This window comes from Phoca vitulina, unplaced genomic scaffold (genome assembly GCF_004348235.1).
Source record: "Phoca vitulina isolate PV1807 unplaced genomic scaffold, GSC_HSeal_1.0 scaffold6, whole genome shotgun sequence".
Classification (NCBI taxonomy): domain Eukaryota; kingdom Metazoa; phylum Chordata; class Mammalia; order Carnivora; family Phocidae; genus Phoca; species Phoca vitulina.
Window position 1 is genome coordinate 57,757,401 of NW_022589709.1, and position 26,865 is coordinate 57,784,265.

The 26,865-nt window shown below is 39.1% G+C and overlaps 1 protein-coding gene across 6 annotated transcripts in view; it reads right to left on the reverse strand.

Moving 5' to 3' along the window:
* Positions 1 to 26,865, reverse strand: part of MAST4 (microtubule associated serine/threonine kinase family member 4) — a 543,729-nt gene that overhangs the window by 205,074 nt on the left and 311,790 nt on the right. The window lies entirely within an intron of this gene.

Here is a 26,865-nt window from a genome sequence, read left to right on the forward strand (position 1 = left end):
ACGATTAAATCTGGGTAATGGGTACATGAAGGGTTCACTACACTGTTTTCTGTAGTACCTGTCTGAAATTTTGTGTAATAAAAAAACTGAAGAGTTCTCACCATGCCCACAAAGCTCCACGTGACATGGACACACCCACCCTCCCTGGCCTCCGTTGTCCCTGCAACTCCACTCCTCACTGTCCCTCTTGTACCTCAAACCCATGTCTATCTCACAGCCTCTGCATTGACTGCCCCATCTGCCACCAACTCTTATTCCCTAAGACATCCAAACATCCCACTGAGTATCATTTCCAATGATACTCAGGTTACTTGAAGTCGCAAGCCTCCCTTCCACCTACTGTTTCCTTCTCTTTCTAATGTATTTCTCTCCTCAGCACCGATCACTTGAGACATATTTTATATTCATTTATTGTCTCTCCTCTACAGGAGTGTGGGCTCCAAGAAGTAAGTGTGTTCTAACTCCAGTGCCAAGAATGGTCCATTCAAATATTCAATAAATGTCCGCTGACATTTCAAAATACACTACAAAGCTGTAGTAATTGAAACAGCATGGTACTGGCACAAAAACAGACACTTAGATGAAGAGAACAGAATAGAGAGCCCAGAAGTAAACCCATGCTTATATGGTCAATTATTCTAAGACCAAAGAGGCAAAAATATGCAGTAGGGAAAAGACAGTCTCTTCAACAAATGGTGCTGGGAAAACTGGACAGCTACATGCAGAAGAATGAAACTGGATCACTTTCTATCTCCATATACAAACATAAATTAAAAATGAATCAAAGACCTAAATGTGAGACCAGAAACCATAAAATTCCTAGAAGAAAACGCTGACAGCAATTTCTTTGACACTGGCCTTGGCAACATTTTTCTAGATATATCTCCCCAGGCAAGGGCAACAAAAGCAAAATTAAGCTATTGGGATTACACCAAAATCAAAAGCTTTTGGACGGTGAAGGAAACCATTAACAAAACAAAAAGGCAATCTACTGAATGGGAGAAAATATTTGCAAATGATATATCTGATAAGGGGAAAGAACTCATACAACAAATAATCTGATTAAAAATATGGGCAGAGGAGGGGCACCTGGGTGGCTCAGATGGTTAAGCGTTTGCCTTCACCTCAAGTCATGATCCCAGAGTCCTGGGATTGAGCCCCGTGTTGGGCTCCCTGTTCATGAAAAAGAATGAGATCTTGCCATTTTCAAAAACATGGATTAGCCTAGAAAATACAAGGCTAGGTGAAATAAGACAAATGCCATATGATTTCATTCATAGGTGAAACTTAAAGAATAGATGAACAAACAAGAGAAAAACAAAAAAAAATCTTAAATACAGAGAACTGGTAGTTGCCAAAGAGGAGGCTGGTGTCGGGATGGGTAAAAACAATAAAGGGGATTAAGAGCACACTTACCTTGATGAGCCGTGCACGATGTATAGAATCTGTTGAATTGCCATATTATACACCAGAAACTAATATAACACTGTATGTTAACTATACCTCAATAAAAAAAAGAAAAAAAATCTGCTGAAAGATGAATGAATGACTCTCCCTATATTGGTGCAACTACCAACTGAGGACACTCACCCTCCTTTTTCTTATAATTACAGCTCTCCACAGTGTTAGATAACTAACCAAACAGTACCAACAGCTCAGAGAGTGGCGTCCAAGAAAGTGGAGAGTCAGGATTTGTTCAGGTACCACAGAAAGACCCAGAAACACCCCTACTGGCTGGAAAGCACACACCAAGTACTAGCTGCACACACGTGTGCAGAGGAGGAACCTAAGGTAACACTAGAGTAGTGTGCTATGTTTTGGCGGAATGTGGAGAGGACCCTGTTTGAAACTACACTGGAATAACTGAGAAGACATACACACAACAAGCTTGAAGTTAAGCAGCTTTCTACTGTTACAGGGAGGGAACACCACTGTGCCCTTAATGGTGGAAATATGGGTTCTACAGAAACCCGGTGGCATGGCTTAAGGCTGGGTTGTTCTACATATACTCTAGAATGGTGGTTCTCAACCAGGGATGGAAATGTCTGCAGACATATTTGGTTGTCACCATTGAAGAGGAAGGGGGTGCAGAGGCCAGGGTTGTTGCAAAACATCCTACAATGCACAAGACAACCCCTACAACCCAGAATTATCCAAGCACAAATGAATAGTGTGGTTCCAGAAACTCTGCTATAAAGTGAAGGGTCAATTTCTATAGGACTCTTGGTGTCATTAACCAGTTTTAAACATTTTGGTTCTGATTTCACTGTACTTAGCTTAGGAAAAAAAAAAAAAGAGCAGTCTTATTGTTTCATTTCTCACTCCCTATTTCCTCTCTCAGTAATAGTACCAACCTAAGCATACATATATGCTTCTGTCCTGTTTTCAGGGGGAAAGACTTTTTATAGCCAGAGCCCCAGAAGTATCTGTAAGTCACAGAAACCTAATTAACAGTCTCCTGGCCACACTTGGCCAGCAACCTAGATAGGGAATTTTGCAAAGCAAGGTGTACATAATCCTAAGGCAAGAGCACCATTCTCCCTGCATGTTCCATTATTTATAGATTCTTAAAAGCTGTGCATGGTTGAGGAAAACTTTCAGAAGTATGTTATCTTCTTTTATCACTCACACAATCCAGTGAAAATTAGATGTTATGAACATTTTCACTCTCTCAATAGCTAATATTATTCATTTCATTCATTTCATTCAGCAGTCCCTGGTTCTAGGTATGCCAGAATACAGGAGTGGGTAGGACCAAAACCCATCTGTGGAGTCCATTTAAGTTGGGGAAACAAAGTAAGGACACAATTAGAATCATCTCAGATAAGGACAGGTAACGCCTGGGCACCATAACAAGTGGTATGAGGGTCAGTGACGTGGGGGAGTACACAGTGCCCTTAGATCAGGGTGGGGAAAACTTAATGATGCATGAGTTTCAATGGCAGGATGCAAAGGATGAGGAGTCAGGAACAGAGTATCACAGGCAGAGAGAACAGCAATTGCAAAGCCTCTGAAGCTGAGAGGTTAGGTCATTTAGTGGTCATGGAGAAGGTCCTATGGCTGATACGCAGAAATGCAACACATTTTTATTGAGCATTTATAGAAACCATGGCATTATAGGATATTCAGAGATGAATCACACACCTAAGTTTGGTTCTTAAGGAATGATACCATTCAGCAAAGCAGGAGGAAGAATAGAATAAAAGTTCAAGGAGGAATCAGTTTTATGTCCTACATGCCAAGGGGGAGAAAAAAAGTATCAGGTTTCAATTTTAACAGTATCTTTAATAAGTGGAATTAACTTTTCAAGCAGGCCTTTGTGAGATGCAGCTAATGGCTTCTAAAGATTCTCCATCACTTCATAGAACAGCTGCAGAGAGCAACTTGGAGGTGTCTGTATGTGTTCATTCACTGAAGAACAGAGGGTAAGTGCCTCCTATGAGCATACCAGCGAAGAAGGTGAGTAAGAGAGGATCCTGTCCTAGAGGGCCATGATGAGGGACGATCAGGGCAGAAGTATCCTCCACTCCTTGACCCCTTCCTCTCTCCCGTCTTCTCCTGTTCTTGTTCCTTCCCCCCAAAAGTAAGACCCTTTTTCAACAGAGACAACTTATCACTGTCATCTACATAATTTGCTGAAGATCTCTTAAGACATAAAAAGTATCAAATTTACTATCTATACACATTTTCTCAAGAAACGACTGGAGGATACACTGCACCTCAACAAGGAAGCAAACCATTTCAGAGAAATGCAGGAGACGGAGGGAAGGGCAATGCATGGAGGGAATGAGGGGAACGAGCAGGATGATGGTAATGATGGCAAAAGGAGACCCCAAGAAAACAGCCGTGCGGTGGACCTAGCCAGCACATGGTCTGGTTGGGAAGACAAAGATGGAGCCTCGCTGAGGAAGAGGCTCCACGGCGGGGCACTTACAGGTGATCTCGTACGGTGGATAATGTGCAAAGTGCAAACAGAGGTTTTACAGTTGTACAAAGAGTATGGAAAGGATGCATGCTGGCTACATAAAATCTAAGGAGAAGAACAACAAGGAAATTATTTACTTCAGGAGAAACACAGTTATAAAGAAAGAGGAAGAGAATCATTGGTGAGGAAGAGAAGGAGAAAGAGGAGATGAGAGAGAAGAAGGGAATAAAAATATATATATATATATATATATATATATATAGTGGTAGCAAAATAATGACCCCTCTGAAGATGGCATAATCCCTAGAATCTGTGAATATGTTATTGTACATGTGCAGTTTGTGAAAATTCCTCAAACTCGTGAATACAGGGATTCCTTCAAGTCTCAAGTTGCATCTTTCATAAAAGCAAAAAATCTATTTCAGAGGTTTTACAGCTTTCTCACACACTTTTCAAATACACTCCCTATTTTTAGAAAGTTATTTATACCCACCATCATTCCAGACAGGATTTGAGGCAACACATATAAGAATGCACACATAGCCTACTAAATAGCTATCTGTTAAATTAACAAATGAAGCAAAGTAAAAAAAGGAAATTAAATCAGAACCAGAAAAAAAAAAAAAAAAGAAAATGGAATAAGATGACAAATCCAGGGGAAAATATACAGAAAACACAGCATCCTCAAGTACAGGGGTAAATTTTACAGAGCTACCTGAGACCAAAATAATTAATTACTTCCCTCACATTATATATTTACTAAGTGACTGAGGCAGGGTTGTAAATCAGATTATCTGACCCCAACTACTTTATTTTATTACAGTTTACCACACTTTTCCAGATCATAAAGTACAGACACTAGCTTTTTTGACCAAATGATTCCAGGAACATTTTTCTAGATAATATATTCAACATATTTGATTCACACCAAAAATTGATTTTTAAGAGCATTTTGGAAAACATAGTACATAAAGTCAGATGCATGTTAGATATATTACCCGAAATGTAAGCTGGTATTTTCATAACTTGAAAATTAAAAAAATATTAAAAATCAGGTATCATTAGGATGGCCTTTAATAGGCCTAGAGGGCTTTTCTCTAATGAAGAACTCTGCTAATCAGGCCACATGTATTTAAGCCATTGACAAAATGGAAAATACTGAGGGTGGTGCTATGTTCCATAGTCCCGATAAGCTGTAAGCTTTCCAAGAATATCAAGTGATCACTGAGGTTGATGTGGAGATAGGTCACCTGAAAACATAAAATAAATTCTATAAAAATATGCTGAAAAATATATTACAAACTACTGATTTTATCCTGAGCAGAACTTGAATTTTAAAAACTGTAACATTTGGGTTGATCATTATTATCTTCTCAAGAACCTCTAATTTTTTTTTTCTTTTAGCCAATATTTATTTAGGAGAACATTATTTTAAAAACTTCTGAAAACATTATTAATTTCTAGTATTGTACTAAAAAGTTTAACAACTGTGTAAATTTCAAATACTTCCACCTACTGGCATTCTTATCCCCATTTTACAAGTCTGGAAAGGGAGGTGGAGAGGTGGTAATTCAATTGTCTAAGGTCACCCATCTAGAAAGAGAAGAGAACCTTTAATCGTATGCTTTGGATAATTTACTGAGATTGCTTTCTGTAGTCTAATGAAGGATCCACTTGACGAATGTTCCTTAAGTATTGGAAGGTGGGGTGGGAAGATTTATAGCATGTAACATTCAATACAGATCCATTCAAACCCTAATTAACTTATTTTTATTTACCTCACCTAATACTGATAATATGGTGTTAAAATGCCTGCTCCCTTCCAAAAAATAAGTATCTCTTAGAACAGTATACTCAACATTTCTGGTTTTTAGGATTGTTGAAGGATGTCATTTGTTTCTGAACCAAATGGTATACTTGCGGAGGGGTGCTATAATGTTTTATTCGTCTCCTAGCACACACTCTGTCCCATGGCAGTTACTCAAAGTTTGCTGATCTGAATTCAGACTTTTCCTATTTCCAAAATAATTATCTTCATTCTCTAGTGGTACATTTGTTTCTAACCCCCATCTTTTCCATATTCAACCATTTACCACAATACTTAATTTTCATCCCCAATATTATTCCCCTTAATAGGATTATCTGTAAACACATTATACATTTTGAATTACTCCATTTGGCTTTTTTTTTTTTTTTTTTTTTTGGTAACATCTAAATTTTGTTCCTTGATTAGCACTCTAAGATTTTAAATATACATAAAGGATCTATGATGTCAACTGCTTGAAATACCCTATGATGAAACACAACAGCAAATTTCATCCTAGAAACAAATGCCTTTCTTCTACTTTACTAAATTAAAATACTTACCTCAACTCAAGTATCACTTGTGCTCCTGACCTCCCAATCTAAATTCGACCCACAATTACCCTCCCCTAGAACATTCTGCTCCTTTCCTTCAGAACATCTTCAACAATCAGGATACATTTTAAATAAAATATATTAATATAAATCCCAAGAGAGCAGGGGTCATGCCTTTTCTGTTTACCATTTTATACTAAATGCTTAATTAGCATACTGCTCACACATAGGAGGCATTCAGTAAATACATGACAGAGCAAAGAGTTAATTAATAGATAATAAAATCACTACAAGTATAATAACGGGGGTGAAGGCATCAAATTCAGCTGGGGGATTACTTCTAGAAGGCTTAGTTACCATTGTGGACTGGAGTAATCAGGATTACTCTGGGCCATCTTGAAAAGTGCAACATACCACATCCTACGCAACTCCATGCCAGCCCGTGATACACACGGCGTCCTCTACAAAGAGCAATCATAGCCATGCAGCTTGGAAATGGCTTCAGAGGAGTGAAACACACGGCGTCCTCTACAAAGAGCAATCATAGCCATGCAGCTTGGAAATGGCTTCAGAGGAAAGCTGAGAGCTACTCTGGGAGCGAGAAAGAGACTCAAGTGCTTTGTTCTGCCCTGGACCCGGGATGGGGGCGGGGTGGAGGTTGGTGGAGGCAACAAAAAGACTTTGGGTCTCAGGGGGTAGGAAAGGAGAAGTCTAAGACTACAAGTTTTGATAATTCTGTCATCATGCCAAACAGCTGACAACTACTCAAGAAAAACCTCTGGTGACACTGTGCAGAGAGTTTATATGAGAATACTAGTAAGGTCTTACCCTTCTCCCAGAAAACCTAAAACCTGGAATCGCAGTGAAAGGATCTCTTATCATCCCCACATTCCAACAGAACTTAGTCTTTGGTTCCTTGGCAAATAATCCAATTCACAACATGACAAGGGTTCTCATCTTCGCCTTTCCTTTTCTGTCTGCTCAGGCAACTTGGGAAATCAGTCTTTGAGCATTTAAGTGCTGTAAGCTGGCAGTCTCCTTCGTGAGCTCACCCCCTTCTTTACAAATGTGGGACTCAGAACGGGATTGGACGTGTGACACTTGCCTTGTGGGTAGGATGGACAGTCACTTTATAAGAGAAGCCTGTCATCCAGATAGTCTATTTTCCTTTGTAGCTTGCAGGGGAAAGCAATTTAAAAAAAAGAGAAAAGAAAGAAAGAAAGAAAGAAAGAAAAGAAAGAAAAGAAAGAAAAGAAAGAAAAGAAAGAAAGAAAGAAAGAAAGAAAGAAAGAAAGAAAGAAAGAAAGAAAGAAAACCACCCTGTGTTGATAATTGAGTATTAATGTATTTTTAGCAATTTCAGGGCCAAGCTTCCTCCACCATCAGGGGCCACTACCTCGAAAATGGGGGGGGATTCTTGAGACCCAACATTATGATATGAAATGCTCCCATGAACTCAAATCTAAATTAAAATTCAACTTTCTTTTCCTGTGGGACCCAACCAGGCTAGGTAAAAATGCCCAAGCTTTGAGAGTTATTCGGTCTCCTGCCATAGAAAATACTCTGCAGGATGGGCAAGGGTTATGCAGGAAAGAGTCTGTCCTGTGGAAGTTTCACTATAATAATTCTTCCAGGAAGAAAAGACTGCAGGGCAAGGTGGTATTGAGCAGTCAAGTGAGTGGGAGGCTAGCTTCCAATATCCAGACAGTGAAGTAGAAAGCTTAAAATACTTGATATCCCTAAGTAATCAGAGAACAGTGTTACCCCAATTCCCTTGTGATTTCTATGTAAGTACAGACTTGAAATTCGATGTGCTTTATGAGAAAAGGCAGAGGAGAGAAATATTCATACATTTTTCTTTGTGTGGAGATGGATACAGTATGGAATGAAAAGCAAGTTTGTGTTCCTTTATTTCAATGTTCCCGTGACAGGTCGGGATCAGGCAGAAACTCAGGTCTGGCCCAAACCCTACAGGGACCATAAAAGTCACCCAGAAAAAAAAAAATATATCTATTTTCCAGGGTCCTACTTCTTCTAGGGCAGAAACAACAATAAAGAATTCAGAGGTGAAAAGAATTAGTACGTCATAAAAAATAGGAAAGAAAAATAAAATACTCTCACATTGGCTGTCCCTAAGAGAATTTACTCACATACTTAAATTTATGCAGCAAGTTACCAGGAGCCTCATAAATACTGGACCCATAATCAAACTGTAATCATTCATTTTATTTACATTTCATTAGGGGGCACTAAGGTAATGATCTTCGAAAGATTTCACTTGCAGCCAAGGAAAGAGGAAGTGGACGTCCTAGAGGAGGGGGGGTGCCTAAGAAGGGGATGTCATTTGTCCCAAGGGCACAGAATTATTAAAAGTGTTTAAAAAGTGACCAAGTGCTTTATGCATCTCCCACTCATCATCGCATTCTCAATTATTTTTACCCCCCACGTTACAGGAGAGGTAAGACGTGAATCTATCTGACTTGAAGAATTCAGACTGAACTTTGAGCACGACGTGAGAAACAAACAAACTTCCATGAGATAAAGGCTGCAACAGTAATTTCCTATACAGCCGGAATATTCACCATATATATTACCACTTGTCATTTACTGTTGGCAAAATGCATGACAACCTTTCAGGAACTTCCAAAGCAATCTGAATAGCTGCACCAAAGGACACAGCAGCCACACACTGAATAAAACATCCAGTGCCCGCATCCTTCCTTTGAAGGCTGTCAGCCATACATTTTGAATAACCTGAAATGAAGATCAAAAGGGAACAGGATTCATTTATTTATTTATTTTACCAGAGGCAATGAATGAAGAGAAGGTAAAATTTAGGATTAAAAAAAGTTCATATTTAGGCTAACATCAATACCCTGTTCCCAAGATTCATAAAGTTCAATAATCTCCTCTAAGTCTCAAAGCATGAATGACACTGCGGCAGAACACGAAGCCACAGCACCGGGAAGAGCTAAAGGAAAATAAAGCCTGGCATTCCTTCCTTTGACTCTTTCCCTCTGCAGCCTCCTTCGCTCTGACCTTCTGCAGACACAGCCCCTCCTGTATTCCAGTCATGAGCATCACCGCAACTAACACATCAGCCTGAGCGTGGCTCCTTCTTCCTGTGGGGATTCCCTGGGTACACCGTTCACATCTCCCCTCTTTCCTCAAGCTCGTTGTCAAGACAGGAGGAACGTGATGGAACTCAAGATGGGCATGTGGAAGAAGAGAGGATCCCTTATTTTTCAACTAGTCCACCTAACATGTCGATATTAGTTAGGCATAAGCCTTATAAGCCAGCTTTTAATACAGACGTTAAAGAAAACGAACTGCAGGATTAAAAAAAAAAAATTGTCAAGTACTTTCACGTACAACCTACTGGGCAAGTTTAGTGGTACCATTTAAAAACCTGATAGCACTAGGTAACTGACTCGATAGAACAGATAATTCAGCTAGTAAGATTCTGTATAGAGCCTATGACATAATTACCTAATCGATAAACTAAATGAGATCTCAATTCCTTAGAGCTGGAAACTGTCCCTATCACTGAGGGGCTGTACCTACTCCTGCCCTCCTTGTGTGGCCCGGGACCTGGGGGACTTCAGTCTCTGAGGAGCTGTCCCACACAACACAGCCCCAGCAGTTGCAAGGTGCCAGGAACTTTGACTGCCTCCAGGGGGCTCGGGGATTAGGACATGAGGGGTTCTGGATTACTCAGAAGACAATCTTCCTGAGAGTATGTGTTAAGTTGGATTCTGTGGCGCAGCCCAGGAACTCACCATCATTTACAGCATAGCTTCCCTGAGGAAATGTGTTCACAGGTTTTCAAAAACCCATCTAGATCTGAACCAGTGAAAAAGAGCTCATTTGAGAACCCATAGCTGTTAATGGAAAAAAACCAACTGAAAAAGAGGCCCTCGGTCACTCAGAGGCTTTGTCTCCAAGGTTTTGTGTTTGGCTCTTGAATTCAGTGGGAACTTGAGCCAGTGACGTAGTCTCTGTAAAACTAGGTTTTTGCTCATCCGTGACATGGAGGTCATAACACCATGCCTAGCAACCAGGGGTAGTCAACAGATGTTCGCATATTTCTTTCCCCACAGAAAAGCTGTGTAAAATTTTTGCCCATGATATGGTAGGCAGAACTCTAAAACGACCCCTAACCAACTTATACTATTATATAATCCCCCTCCCTGTCCACTATGACAGGCAGACCTGTGAAGATGATGGAATATTAACCCCATGAAATGGTTACTCATCAGCTGACTCTGAGTTATTCAGAAGAAGACAGTGAATGGGTGGACCTGACCTAATCAGGTGAATCCCTCAAGAGATGGTGAAGCGTCAGAGAAATGCTTCTCCTACCTGCCTTGAAGATACTGAATGCCACTGTAAGCTTACAACCGTAAGGAACTGAATTCTGCCAAACATGTGAGCTGGGAAGAGAACCCAGCTGAGCCCTGTCCTGACTTCTGATCTACAGAACTGTGCGACAATAAATGGGTGTTGTTTTAAGCCATTAAGTTTATGGTAATTTATTACACAGCAATAGAAAACTGAAACAGAACACGGCTATAAATTTATGTGTTTCTATAACTCTGGGGAAAAGAGGCATCAGAAATAACAAAGTACACACATATTAGAAGAAGAAAGGAAGAGGGAGGAGAGAGATTTGAGATGTATTGTGCTAGACACTCTGGCAGATACTGAACAAATGTTATCTCTTATAAAGAAAGAGTTTTATTTAGAAAGAAGTTCTAGTGTCTTCTATTACTCTAATACAAAGTTTCTATTTCAAGCCAAATTACCACCAACTTAATAAAAGTTTTTACTTCGTTACCATGATAGAAATCTTTTAACCAGCAAAAGGATGTAGTCCAAACATGGTTTTGAAGAATTTTATTTTATTTATTATTTTCTTTTAGATTTTATTTATTTATTTGAGAGTAAAAGAGAGACAGAGCGTGTGAGAGAGAGAGAGCATGAGCAGGGAGGAGGGGTAGAGTGAGAGGGAGAAGCAGGCTCCCCACTGAGCAGGGAGCCAGATGCGGAACTTGACCCCAGGACCCTGGGATCATGACCTGAGCAGAAGGCAGATGCTTAACTGACTGAGCCACCCAGGTGCCCTGAAGAATTTTTTTTTAAAGACACTGAGAATGACCCAATAGTAGGTGATTGTGACCTTTGAAGACTATACAAAATCAAACAGCGCTTATCATATAGGCCATTCAGAACCAATTTTTTCTACTTGTGGAATAAGAATAAAAGAAACACCTTTTTTAGAAGACATAATCCATATGGCAATGCAGAAAGCAATTTGCTGCACCAAAAACATTCAGAATAATCTATGAATTGTGAACTATTTTTAAGTGGCAAAAATCAGAAAATACCGCACCATGTTTTAACCATAGAAATCGTACACATAAACTCTAACAAACCTACAGAGGAAAAAGTGGGGAGAGGGTTACCTGTATTTTAAAAGGTTTTGACATCTATGCAAGACATATAAAATTAACATCCCAAGAACACTTGAGGTCCCTGAAAACTGAAAGTGACTTTCCAGAGAAGATCGGTGAATGCAAAACACACCTGTGCTACTTCAGAATTAGTTTGAAATTCCCATCATTTATCATGCTCTAACTCTGATTCTAAAAAAAAGGAAAAAGAAGAAAAGCACAAGCATCAAGCATAGGCGTAAAACATTCTGGAATGCTTCCATAGGGAAAAGACAGCAGTTTTTCTGTAAGCACATATTTCCCAGTACTGTAATTGGTAGCCCAGTATTTCAGGAGATAGAATGGAAATATTCAAAGAAAAAAATAAAAATTTTTAAAGTACTATGATATTTGCTTAAAGACAAAAAAAAAAAAAAAAAAAACTTCAGGAAGTGAATTCACCATGCCATTCCATTAAACAAATGAGCTTTTTGGAATTTGCTAGTATCTTAATTTTACATAAATATATTTCAACTGTTAGGCTAAAGATTCCACAAAACGATGACAAGAGCTACTTAGGTAGCTGAAAGATCCCCACAGTCACTCCTTACTTTTTAAAAGCAGTAACAACTTTAGGAAACAGTAAATAATCTTTAAATAGCCCTTCCTCTCAGAACCTGACCTCTGTATTTTCATGTTTGGTAACTATCTCTTCAAAACTCTGCATGTTATCCACCTTGTGAACAGGCATGTTTTACTAGAATGCTACCCACAGCTTCCATTTATAAGTGCGTGCTCCAGGCTACCACGGGACATGCATTACCACACTCAATTCTACAAGGGACACATTTATCAAGTTAATTTCACTGATAACGAAATTAAGAACTACAAAGATTATTTAACTGATCCAAGGTTAGGTTGGGTGGTACATGACAGAACTGGGATGGTCAGTTTCCAAAGCCAAAATAAGTAAATAATCCTTAACAATCTCTCATAATTAACGTTAATGAAACAGAGGCATGGCATCTATCATGGGTACTCTACCATGACAGGGAGGAATCAATGGAAACTTTTTGTATATACATATGTTCATAATCTAACGATTTTAGATCTACAAGGTAACAACATACTTGCTTTCTATCATATATAGACACACCTCCATATGAGTATCAATAGTGATACCTCAAACTGCATGAAAGACACTAGCTACTTAATTATACCTAAATAAACCCTTAATTTGCTAATCAGATGATGGTTATATTAATTAATATCTAGGTCTAAAGTAACTTGACATAATTAATCCAAGACCAAAAACAAAGTCATGAAGAAATTTAACTGATAACAAAGTTATCTCTTTATTTATTTATTTATTTATTTATTTATTTATTTATTTACTTTTATTAACATAATGTATTATTTGTTTCAGGGGTACAGGTCTGTGACTCATCAGTCTTACACAATTCACTGAGCTCACCATAGTACCTTCTAACACTCTTCTCAAACAAGCTCAATTACCAGTGTAATTATAAGATACATGCACACACAAACTTGTATAGAAGACAGTCTGGAACACAGAAAATAATAACTATAGTCTCATGAAAGTAGCTTAGAATCATGTTGTGAAAGCTTATTTTTTTATCATCTTATTTGGTCTCCCAGTAAAATTTTCATTATACAAATCCACATTCTCTTCTGCTAAAGAAAAATAGCATAGTAATAAAATGTTTCATACACACATCTAGAAAATACATTTGTAATGGAGATAACAAAAGGTTATAACTCATATACAAAAAATGTACAAACTGATTAAAATACTAACAACCCCAGAGACATAACAGCAAACATATGAATAGATATTTCTCAGAAAACATCTAAATAGCAAACTAAATGAAAAGATAGTAAAATGTTTTGTTAGTGAAAAGTCAATTAAACTAACAATAAAGTATCACTTTACATGTCAAGTGGCAGAATATAAACAGTGTCAAAATACCTATTGTTGGCAGGGATATGGAAAAATGTGGCTTCTCAAATTGTTAGCTAGTGGAAATACATGCATACATTATGTCTCCTGTTGGATTCAATTTGGGTATTTTCTTTCTTTTTTTTTATTATGTTATGTTAATCACCATTTGGGTATTTTCTACTAACCTGTCCTCCACATTACTAATAGTGTCTTCTGCTGTGTCTGATCTTCTATTAAAACTATCCATGAAGTCCTTAATTTCAGATATTGTATTTTTCAGTTATCCATTTTTCTATTTGCTGCTTTTTCTCCCCCACAAATTTCAATTCTCTGGTGAAATTTTCCAATTTTTCATTTTTTTCTTGAACATTCTAGTCACATTATTTTTAAGTCCTTAAATTCTAACTTCAATCTTTGGGACAGCCCTCATGGGCATTCAACTGATAGAATGGTGGGTCTTTGCCCCAACTCCTCTCTAAACTCATGACTGGAACATAGAAATTAGCATTCTCATTGTAGAACCAACCAAGACTGTGTTCTTCATACTAAAAGGGAACAGTCCATTAAATTCAGGCAGTTTGTTCATCTCTGGAACTGTCTCTTTCTGGATGGCAAGCAACTCTTGAATATGAAGAAGGGAAGGCATTATGTGACAAAATTACCATGTAACTTAAAAATTCAGCTATATGCTCTTCTAAGTGTAATATTTCTTACAACACAGAGTGTATTTCACACTAACAGTCTACATTTATCTTAGACACTAGCAACATTCCAGGAACAAACCACCTACCATGACTATTATGTAATGCTTATTTGGGAACAGGCAATATTGGAGAAGAACAATATTGGATAAAAACAATTGTCATCTGTACATGATATAATTTTGTATCTAGAAAGCCAAACAGAATCAACTGAAAAACTACTGCAGTAAATAAGAGTTAAGTAGCTTGGATAGATCCCACATATACAAAGCCCAATAGTTCTGCTACCAGTGAAAAAATAGAAAATATGACTTATTAACAAACCCTACTCACATAAAAATAAATAAAAATACCCCAAAATGAATTGTTACCAGGGGGAAGTGGGTAGGGTGATGGGCGAAATAGGTAAAGGGGATTAAGAGTGCACTTATGTTGGGGCACCTGGGTGGCTCAGTCGTTAAGCGTCTGTCTTCAGCTCAGGTCATGATCCCAGGGTCCTGGGATCGAGCCCTGCATTGGGCTCCCTGCTCTGCGGGAAGCCTGCTTCTCCCTCTCCCACTCCCCCTGCTTGTGTTCCCTCTCTCGCTGTGTCTCTCTCTGTCAAATAAATAAATAAATAAAATCTTTAAAAAAAAAAAAAAAGAGGGCACTTATGTTGATGAGTGCTGGGTGATGTATGGAATTGCTGCAACACTATAATGTACACCTGAAATAATATAACACTGTATGTTAACTATACTGGATTTAAAATAAATTTTAGATAAATAAATAAATCCTCCAAGATATCTTAAGAAGAAACATGTGTGATCTATAAAAAAACAAAACAAAACAAAAACAAAAAACAAAAAACCATTTTAAAAAGAGAAATACCAGGGTCATTAAATTAATAAATGTTCCTAAAAGGTTAAAACATAGCTTAAGATGACACTTTCTTCTAAATGAAATATACACTTTTAATATTCCACTTAGGATACTGTGGCATGGTAGGTGAATCCCAAATATGATTCTAACATTTATCTAGAAAAAAAATGAATTGATGAACTTATCACTTAGAAGTCTGAAAAAGAAGAGCAAATATGGAGATATAGGTCTACAGTTATTAAATACAGTATAGTCCGAGTTAAAGAAAATATGGATAATAGAAAGAGAAGAGACAATAAGATGTATATTCAACATGAGACAAAACAAATCAGTGGGGAAAGAATTATTTAGTAATGGCAGGAGGGAGTAACTGGTTAGTAAAATGGGAAAAAATTGTAACCTACTATGTACTAAAATCAATTACAAACCCATTTAGACATTTACTTTGCCTACTAGATGCCAGATCCTGCTAGGTACTAGAGATTCTGAGATGAAAAGACAATCGAGCAGTCTAAGAAAGGAAGGAGCAGATATGGAAGTGCATAGAGGCCCCCAATCCCGTCTAGTGGGAACTATTTGTTATCCTAAATTGAATGAGCATTAGGAAACTTGGAAAGTGCCATGTGAGCCCTATTCCCTGCCCACCCCCACCCCCCGCCAAATGCCTTCACACCCAAATGCACAGTGCCTGACACATAGTAGGTGCTCAAATTTTTATGGAATAAAAAGATACAAAGGATGTTACAAAATAATAGGATTTAAATTCAGGCTGTTAAAAATAAGTTCTCATTGATAGAATTCATCCCAAATGCATGGCCACCAAATTAACATGTTCTTCTTTTAAGATGGGAATAACAGAACATTCAGAAATAAAGGGAGGAGTCTAGGCAGTGATGAAGACCTGAGTGTGAATTCTCTATCAATTAAAAGCTGTGAGACCCTGGACAAGTCAAATAACCTTGCAGTGCTTTGGTTTTCATATCAGTTAAATGAAGACAAGACAACCTAGCCTCAGAAGTAAGGACTGAGAGAAAAATGTCTATAGAGGAGCACCTGGCAATGAGGGACCACAAAGTTCTGAATAACTTGCAGCAAATGTGGCAACAGCCACATGAGCATTGAGCATCACACTGCGTCCTGAGTTGGCCAAGCTCACCATGGGGTCTCCCAAGACAGAGAGGGAAGAAAGCACAGAACTGGAAAGATGGCTTCGAGAATTTAAAGGGATTGAGGGTTAAGTAGGTAGGAAAAGGGCACAACAGCAGATTCAGTGGGTAGCAAAGAGGTTTGCAAGGTTACAATATAATTGGCTTCCGTAGGCACCTTCGAAGATGCTACTTCCTTTTACAAAAGAGCTAATAATAATACAAGTACATCACCTTCTATGGGAAAACATCGCACTGCATTGTATCAAAATCTAATGACTAAATTGAGAAATAAGGAAGCCTCTTCTCAGTCCTTTGTCTCCTCTGAGTGTAAAATGAATAAAAAATCAGATACTCTGAATCCCTTTCTTACAGTACTACCAGTACCACTAGGAGTTGGCAAAAATTTATTGGTGCCTAGCATGTTCCAAGCTCTGTGCAGAGCATTTTTGATGCATTATCTCACTGAATCCTCATAATGGTCTCGATTCCATCATCCTCATTGTAACAGAGGCAAAGTAACATAGCTACAAAGTAGGAGAATTGGGCTGGAAGATAACATCACCAACTAAAAAAAAAAAAAAAAGCCTATGATTTTAACTATAGTAGCTACTACTTTCAAATACAGAGGTTTGGGGAAAACCTCTTCAGAGAAAATATGGAATCACTAACTAAAGGGCACTACGTCTCCACCCTTTTAACTCATTAACACGTGGTTGGCCGATATTCGTCCCCACCCCTGCCCTTGGATCATTCCTTTGTTGCCAGGTTCATTTACTTGCAGTAGGTAATACGGCTAAAAGCAAGGCTGGGTTTTGTATAAGAGACAACCAAAGCTAAATACAAAAACAAACAAAAAACAAAACCACAAAGCTTAGGTGCAAATACTTATTTCACTAAAAAACATGAAGGCAAGAATTAATTGAACCCAGGCTCACCTATTTCAAGTATTAATATTAAGTCAACCTATTTATAAACCAAGTCACATCCATGAACACACTAAAAGTAATTTGCACCAATTTTGGTCCTTTCTATACGCTCCTCCTCAAATTGGACTCTAAAAATGATTCTTAGGGAGATGAGTGCTTAATACATTATAAAAATTTTTGTTGACATTTCATTGAGAGTCTTAAAAAATATGAATGCTGGGGGGTGCCTGGGTGGCTCAGTCGGTTAAGCGTCTGCCTTTGGCTCAGGTCATGATCCCAGGGTCCTGGGATCGAGCCCCACATCGGGCTCCCTGCTCAGCGGGAAGCCTGCTTCTCCCTCTCCCTCTGCCTGCCGCTCTGCCTACTTCTGCCCTCTCTCCCTCTCTGTCAAATAAATAAATCAAAATCTTTAAAAAAAATATGAACTCTGTAATGACTATCCTTTAAATTCAGACTGCTCCATGATTTCAGTGCCATGTTTCCATTTGTGGTAATGATCAAGTTGGTCCTCTCTTACTATTTCAATTTTCCCGAGCTAATGAGAAAAAAACAGAGGATTAAATACACAAATAAGGTGAGGCCCAAATGATATCATGGAGCACTAAGGAACCATCATTAAAGGCTTTCTGTCAGAAAAGTCACAGCAGAACTAGCTCTACACTGTATTTGATAAATATGCCAACTCAAAAAACAAACAAATGAAGTAAGCAGGTGTCATACCAGCCAATAGCATATTTATCCTAAGAATGATTTTGTTTTAGCCAAATATCATCATTAATAAGTAATATTAGGGGCGCCTGTGTGGCTCAGTCAGTTAAGCGTCTGCCTCTGGCTCAGGTCATGATCTCAGGGTCCTGGGATCAAGTCCCGCGTCGGACTCCCTGCTCAGCAGGGAGTCTGCTTCTCCCTCTCCCTCTGCCCCTCCACACTGCTCGTGCTCTCTCTCTCTCTCAAATAAATAAAAGTCTTCTAAAAAATACATAATATTAAATCAATATTATTATAAATGTTACTCTTGGCAGTTTTGTTGTTTAGTTTTAGTTATAGTTGCAGTGGTAAAAGTGAACATGAGTTTATATTTGGCTTTTTTCTTCATATATAATAAAGTATCATTAAAATAAATATATTTACAGAACATTGTAGCTGTGAAAACATTTCTTTTTTAAGGAAGTTTATACATCATTTAAGTTTTAAGGAAGTTTATACATCTAAATGCCATGTCTCAAACTATAGTTGACCCTTGAACATCACAGGTTTGAACTTCATGGGGTCACTTATACACAGATTTTTCTGGATAAATACAGTACGGTACCGTAAATGTATTTTCCTTATGATTTTCTTAAATTTTTTTCTCTAGTTCACTTTAAGAAAACAGAATAAATATAACATACAAAATATATGTTAATCTATTATTTATGTTATGGGTAAGGCTTCTGGTCTGTAGTAGACTATGAGCAGTTAGTTCTTGGGGTGTCAGAGGTTCTATGTGGATTTGTGACTGCCCGGGCTTCGGTGCCCCTAACTTCTGCGTTGTTCAAAGGTCAACTGTACATTAGTTTGGGAAGGGCTGAAATCAGTGAGCAGTCTCCCACATGCTGTCACTTTGCTGTTGCATAGTCCACACAGAGCAAGTGTGACGCAAAGCACCTCACCACAAGAAGCTTGTAATTTAGTTAGACAGAAACTGTCCATATGAGGGAAAAACATAGTCTTTAACTTGTGGCAGCCAAGGAGGTATGGGAGAATCCTACGAAAACTATAGGAAACACACACAGGTTCCTACACAATGTCAGGGATTCCAGAAAGCTGTCGGGGTTTCCAGGATGAAAACACTTAGTTAGAAAATAAGTATAGTTTAGAGGAGGTGCATTATTCCTTTTAATTAATAAGCAACATGCAACCAGGAAAGAAAGAGTGGGGACCAAAAAATTGAAACTAGCTGGATCAATAAAGGAATTAGGAACAACTAATAGGTTTGGCTGGGAAAATTTTGCTCAAATAAAGGTATACACAATTCAAAATCTCATGATCTCATTTTCAAAGAGTCAAATTAAAAACTACTTCATCATCACTGAAATATTTTTATCAGAAATTTTTCTACATTAGAGGAACACATAAGTACAATGCAGGTGGAGAGAATTATCAGAAATACGAGTCTACTCCATTTAGAGATATGGGCACAATCTATGGAAGGTTAAATGTGGTAATAAATGATAATAAATTTGAGATAAGCAAAAGCTACATTAAGCTTTGCAAAGCCAAAGAATCTCTGGCTTCCCGGTGTCTATGGGTTTCAAAATATGACTCCTGTATAGATGAGAATTAAAGGATACATCTATCCAATTAGAAATATTAATGAAGAGTTATGTTTACAGGTTGCGAAAGAACCACTAGGTAATATTTTGAAAACCCCAACACAGCATTTTGTTGAAATTTATTTTAGCCAAGTGCAGACTTTGAATAAATGAAAGGACTTAATTGCTAAATTTCATGGTATGTCATAGAGAAAAATACCAAATTTCACTCTACTAAAGATTAATAGAAAAATCATAATAAAAACTCCAAATTATTTACATAGCTTAAGTAGATATCAAAGATTGCAGACATGCTCTGAGGAACACAACTAATCATCGACCCACAACCCATGCACAGCTAATTACTAACCAATATGGAGAAAACCTTCATCACCTATTCAGTTTATAATGTGGCCCTCACATCAAGGTTTTGTCATTTCTGGTCTTAACAAGAACCAGTCATGCAGCGAATTTAAATCAAAGCGCAAGCACAATCTTAACACAGGTTTATTTCATCTCCTTTTTTTTCTCCACTTTTTCCTTTTTATTTTCAGAAGAAAGCAAACTATGTTAATTCCTAAAATACACAACCTACAAGGGTGGCCTAGAGTTCTCTATCACCTCCACTTCTGAAAGCAAACTCTCCAGCTATAATAAAATAATAAAACCAAAGTCTTCCATGGAAAGGGCATCTTATGAAATTGTTGTTTGAGTAAGCAAACTAGAGGTTAACATCAGACATTCATTTCTAGGCTTGGCCTCCTCTCTCCAAGCGCAGGAATTCCAAAGAAAAAGCCAATCTCATCTAAAACTGATGAGGTTTTGTCATCTTTCCTAGGAAAGAAAGGTGGAAGAGCTTTTCCTGATCAACACTGCTCAGCTACTCATCTCTAGAACCCTCTAAAATAATTCCAACTGAAGTCTGACAGGCTTAACTATTAAAAAGCCCTCTTGGTTAAGATTTTATGTACAGCAATTCAGAAGAGACAGGTAATGGAACGGAGTCCATATTTTATATTTCTTACCAGCTAGGTTATCTTTTGAAGATAGCATCCGTATCACCACCACCCTGAAAAAAGAATGCTGGATACTCACCTGTTTTTATAACATTTCCATACTTTCCTGAAGATAACATGACTTCACGGTTCCTTCCATGCACAGTTCACCCTTGAGTAACACAGGTTTGAACCCTATGGTTCTCCTTATACGTGGATTTTTTTTATATATAAATATAGTACTGTACTGTAAAATGTATTTTCTCTACCTTATGATTTTCTTATTAACAACTTCTTTTCCCTAGCTTACTTTATTGTAAGAATATAGTATATAATAAATATACCAAATAGGTGTTAATATATTTTTTTAAGATTTTATTTATTTATTTGAGAGAGAGAATGAGATAGAGAGATCATGAGGGTCAGAGGGAGAAGCAGACTCCCTGCTGAGCAGGGAGCCCGATGCGGGACTCGATCCCGGGACCCCAGGATCATGACCTGAGCCGAAGGCAGTCGCTCAACCAACTGAGCCACCCAGGTGCCCCCCAAATATGTGTTAATCCACTGTATATATTATGGGTAAGGCTTCTCATTAACAGTAGGCTGTTAGTAGTTCAATTTGGGGGGAAGTCAAAATTTATACTCAGATTTGTGACTGCATAGGGAGTCAGCACCCTTAAATACCCTGCATTGTTTAAGGGTCAACTGTACTTTAAAAAGTGGAGAGGGGCGCCTGGGTGGCTCAGTCAGTTAAGACATGGAACTCTTGATCTTGGCTCAGGTCATGATATCACACAGTCCTGCGATTGAGCCCCACATGGGGCTCCATGCTCAGTGCGGAGTCTGTTTAAGATTCTCTCTCTCCCTCTCCTTCTGCCCCTCCCCTTAGCTTGCGAGCATGAGCATGCTTGCTCTCTCTCTTTCTCTCAAATAAATAAATCTTTTTAAAAAGTGGCAATACGTCATCAGGTGTCAGTATTCCCATACTGGTTGGAATTTCAGTGGGAAACTGAATCCCGCATTTGAGAAATTGAATGGTGCCCCTTTTTTTTTATAGTATCTTAATATATACATCCCTTCCTTGCAGCAACGCTGCCTTCAATAGAATCTGAATATTTTCGGTGATGGAGGCCAGCGATAAATAGTATGGATCAATGAAATACAAATAATTTTTAAAGTTTCTAGATTGCTGCAGATTAACAACTAGAAATTAATAAATGAAAACCAACATAATGTCATGCCCAATCTGTTTTTATGTTCAACTGCTAACTAGAGTAACTTCATCAGGAATCGTTAAGAAAACTGTGACTCAGAGTTAGCTAGGCTCCTTTTACCAACCTCAGCACTCCCCACTCTTCCAATCAATCAATCAATCAATCAGTCAATCAATTAATCAACCTATCAAGGAAAGAATACATTTATCCAAAACCAGGGCAGAAATTCCTCTCCTACCATAAAGAATTAGGATCCTGATAAGTGCCAGAAAGGTAAACACAACTGATAAAATCAACAGCTTGAGGGGAAAATAGGGTAATAAGGAAATGAGGTTAGGAGTGAACTTTTAAACACTCTGGTAAATGCATGAAACCTGATAAAAATAAGGAAAAACATGCTCAGCGAGAAAATGTGGTATTTTATATACTTTAAGTATAAAAGGAGACCATTAATTGTCTTATAAGTACTGCAAGCAGTAGATACTTTTTAGGGTCTCACTGTGACTTGGAGACATTCAGAAAATGACTTGGCCTTGTTAGAGGTAAAGTAAGTTCTGGGCAGCTATGTTTCCCCTAAATCTGGACCTCCATGAAAATCTTCATCTCTAGGGGCTAGCTGTGAATCCAGAGATGCAGAGAAACACGAAGAATTCAAGGAGGAGGAGGACTGCTATGGCAAAACTTTGATTTATCCCACACAGCGGCACAGTGTCTCGCCCCCACCACCAGGTACTGAACCTTAGTTCTGCCCCAGCAGCTGGGTAAATGCCCATTATCCCTCCTCTCAGGCCGCCTCTGTGCAGTCCCAAAGCAGCCTCACCCATCCTGGCTTCCTCCCAATTCACTGCCTTGTACCGGACAATCAGACGCTGAAAAGATCGGGAGTCAAACTTTCTAAATATTGCTCACACACCCCTCATTGATACACTCCCAATCTGTCCACATCCTTTCATTTTGTTCTTTTCATTCGCTATCAACTACACACACCACCGACCCAAGGAGAGTCAAGGTCTGATTGAAGCTAAATATTAGTCCATTCTGGAAAGCCAAATAATTCCCCTCTGGTGTCGCCTGTATTAAATGTACGAGAGCTACACTTCTTATCACTGATACAGCACGTTCTTTTCTGTTATCGATTCAACTCTCTAACAGTAAAAAGCAATGAAATACTCACAACAGTGTTGTACTGCCGAGACAGGGATGCTGTATAGGGTGCTTTAGGGAAAAAATGTCATGGGGCACAAGAGACTAGTCCTTCTTTAGGTCTTGGGAAGAAATTCTCCTTTTTCATTTTCCTTGGACCAGTCTTTTCTTTCTGATATACTGTGTACTCTAAAGAGCAGTGACTGGGATTCCTACGAAGAAGATCTCTGGATCAGTTGAGATTAGGCGTAGCTATGACTGGTAACCCAAATATGTGGCTTAAACAAAACAGCTTACTGCTTTCTCATGTAAAAGAGGTTCAGAAGCAGGAAATCCAGTGTCGGAGTGGTGACTACCAGACTGTCAGACTCAAGCGACTTCTACCTTTCACTTCAACCATCCTGAGTAAGTAACTTTATCCTCATGGGACCAATATGGGTGCAGGAGCTCTAGCCAACACAGATGCATTCCACACTGGAAGGAGGAAGTAAAAGAAAAAGGATTTCCACAAACTATCTATCTCTTGAGCAACTTTTACTTAGATCTCACTGGTCAAAATGTAATACCATAACTCTATCTAGCTGTGAGGTAAGAAGGCTGGTTAGGCAGTCATTTAATTGAGCACATTACCACTGTAACACAAATCACACTTTTATCAGTGAACCCAAATGGAATCATGGATACTGCGTACATAGCTGGATGTCTCTGTCAGTGTCTCTGCCAGTTCTCAATCTGGGCATAAGCCTTGTCTCGAGGGAATCCTTGAAGCACCTGAAGGTCCAGCCTTGTTCACTAGACACCACTGCCAAGGATGGCAGTCTCCTAGTAGGGAAGAGCACACTTGTTCTGGGTGTCCCTTTGCATCTTCCCCCAAGCACCCTAACATGGCAGGGAGAAAGCCATCAGGGCCTCTAGGCCTGGCCAGATCTGTATCCCCAGCTCATCTCAACAACATACAAGGCAATACTCTAAAGGTGCATCTTTCAAGTTAAGACACCAGAGCACAGTTCTCAGAGAAACAATGTTATAAATAGTGAGAGGTTTCCAGGTTTATCCACAGAGGACTACTTCACAGGTAATGTAGCAGAAATAGTATTCATTTGCCATCATCTGAAGTGGAATTGATTGGATCTCGATAGATTACTCTAATGAGATGTATAGGAGAGCCTGGACAGAAAGAAAAAGAAAGAGCAGGGACCAACTCCTACTTCTTGCTGGCTTTGTTCTCTGGCAAGTGCACCTTTCGATTGCTCTCTCCTGAACAAGTAACTTGTCTTACCCCCGTGTTTTTCCATTCAGAGGAGTTCAGGAAAAAGGAAGGGGACATTGCGCAGACTACAATAAACTCGAGCTGGACAACACCTACGGGCAGCTGCATCTGCCTTCCACATTTGAGCAGGGGAATAAGAACAGGGGTTTTTTGAATTGAACTGTGCACCTCAGAAGATACTTAGTCCTAACCCTTAGTACCTGTGAATGTGACCTTATTTGGAAATAGTGTCTTTGCAGATGATCACTAGGGTGGGCCCTAATCCAATGACTGTCCCTATGAAAGGGGAAGACTTGGACACAGAAAGAGTCATGCACACAGGGGAAATGCCAGGTAATGATGAAGGCAGAGATCAAGTTGATGCATCTACAAGCCAGGGACCACCAGAGTGCCAGCAAACAACTAGGATCTGGGAGAAAGACCTAGAACAGATCCTCTCTCATAGACCTCATGAAGAACCAACCCTGCGGACCCCTTCATCCCAGACTTCTAGCCTCTGGAACTGTGAGACAAGAAGTTTCCATTGTTTAAGCCACCAAGTTTGTCTGTGGCACTTTGTTATGGCTGCCCTAGCACACTAATACAGGGGGTGACTGGGTCACATCCACTCACCTCCGTGAGTCTGGGGCAAAGCTCCCTTTCTCTCAAGTGTCTGCACCTCAAGCTACTTCTCCAGGGCCACCATTTTCCACAACCATCATTTATGTAACTGAGGCTCCAGGCATGCATGTTTTAGGGGGTGGTTCAGGAATATTCACCAAGCCAGAGTGAGAATGAGGGGAAGCCACAGGACCCTCCACCATAACGAGGATCATCTACCACTGTGACCGAGACAATGAGAGGTCAGACACAGCTCAGTTGGATACCTATGTTTTCAAAGTCTGCATGGGACAGAACTACACCAATAGGTAACTGCCAAAGGCTTCTGCAGAAACAGAAGTATCTGAGTCAAAGGAAAAATGAGAGCAAATGACTATGCACCGGAGGCATTGTAACCACTCAGTTCTCGTGACTCAACAGATTCAAATATGGAAATGTATTCTGTCAATTTCTCTTAAACATGTTTCTCTGCTTCCATAACACCTCTCCTTTCTTTCTCTCTCTCCTGGCCTTTCTGCCATAGCATGTGGCTGGAAGACACTGGAAATGGAAGAGGCTGAAAAAGCTGGTAAAGAAAGCTAAACCTTTTAATAAACAGAAGTGAATTAGAGGAACTCTCACTTCTATGTGCATCCACTCTCCATCTTTTACTGTTTTTAATAAAAAATCTAGGAAGGGAAGAGTATAATGAATACCCACCTGGTTATCACCAACTACTCCACTTGACATGTCAAAAATAATCACTGTTGAAGCTCCCACCCCCACTCCGTGATCTTTCCCCCAAGAGGTAACCACCACCATGAATTTGGTCTTTGTTATTCTCACACATGCCTTTACACTTTTACTACAAAAACAACCCACCTAAAATGATGGTGCTCTTTGGCCGCATACCCACTGGTTACTTTTTTTTCTCTTTTCTTTCTTTCTCTCATCTATCAGAAGAAGAATTATCAGATAAATGTATTCAAAAGGATGGCAGTAATAACTACAAATAGCTCGTTTTATCCCTATCAACTACTATCTATTTTATTTACCCGTGTTCCCTTCCCCCACAAATCTGTGAGTTAGGGAAATCAAGCCAGAACAATGGGAAATACCCTTTGAATAGGTATCTCTTTCTGGCACTCAATTCAGATTGGTAAATGGAAATGTACATCACCCATGCTTAAAATTCTCTTTGAGAAAAAACCAAATGGATGAATTAGAATTTAGGATAATATTAAATTTATATTGCACTTCTTAAAATTTTTTATTTATTTATTTTAGAGAGAGAGAGCACGAGCAGGGGCGGGGGGGAGATAGAATTCCAAGCAGACTCTGCACTGAATGCAGAGCCCGACCTGGGGCTGGATCCCAGGACTCTGGGGTCATGACTCGAGCTGAAATCAAGAGTCGGTCGCTTAACTGAATGAGCCACCCAGGCGCTCCTTGCACTTTTTTATACAGAGGACTAGAAAAACATTAAAACATAAATCAGCAACTACTTCATCACTTCTACCTGTTTTCATAAAAGACTTAAATGCAAACAATGAAGTAACATTGCACCAGACACAAATACATTAAGCTGACAAGCCAACATCTACCATCATATTTGGAGCACATCACATTCTTTTTTTAATAAGATTTTATTAATATTTATTTGAGAGAAAGAGAGCACAAGCAGAGGGAGGGGCAGAGATAGAGGGATGGGCAGAGACAGAGGGACAAGCGGACTCCCTGCTGAGCATGGAGCCCGACATGGGGCTCAATCCCATGACCCCATGATCACGACCTCAGCCAAAGTCAGATTCCTAACTGACTGAGCCACCCAGGCGCCCTGAGGAGCTCATCACATTCTTGTTAGAGGTTGGGGAACAACTTAATGTAGGAATTCAGTAATTGCTCAGTCAGCTGACTAAGGGGTTAGTCAGTGGGAGCGTTAAGCAGTAGGGGAAATATGGGATTTAAAAACATTCTACAAATGTTTGTGGAACAACTCTGACATGCCAGGCATGGTTCTAGACACAGAGGATATAGCAGGGAACCAACCCTCCTG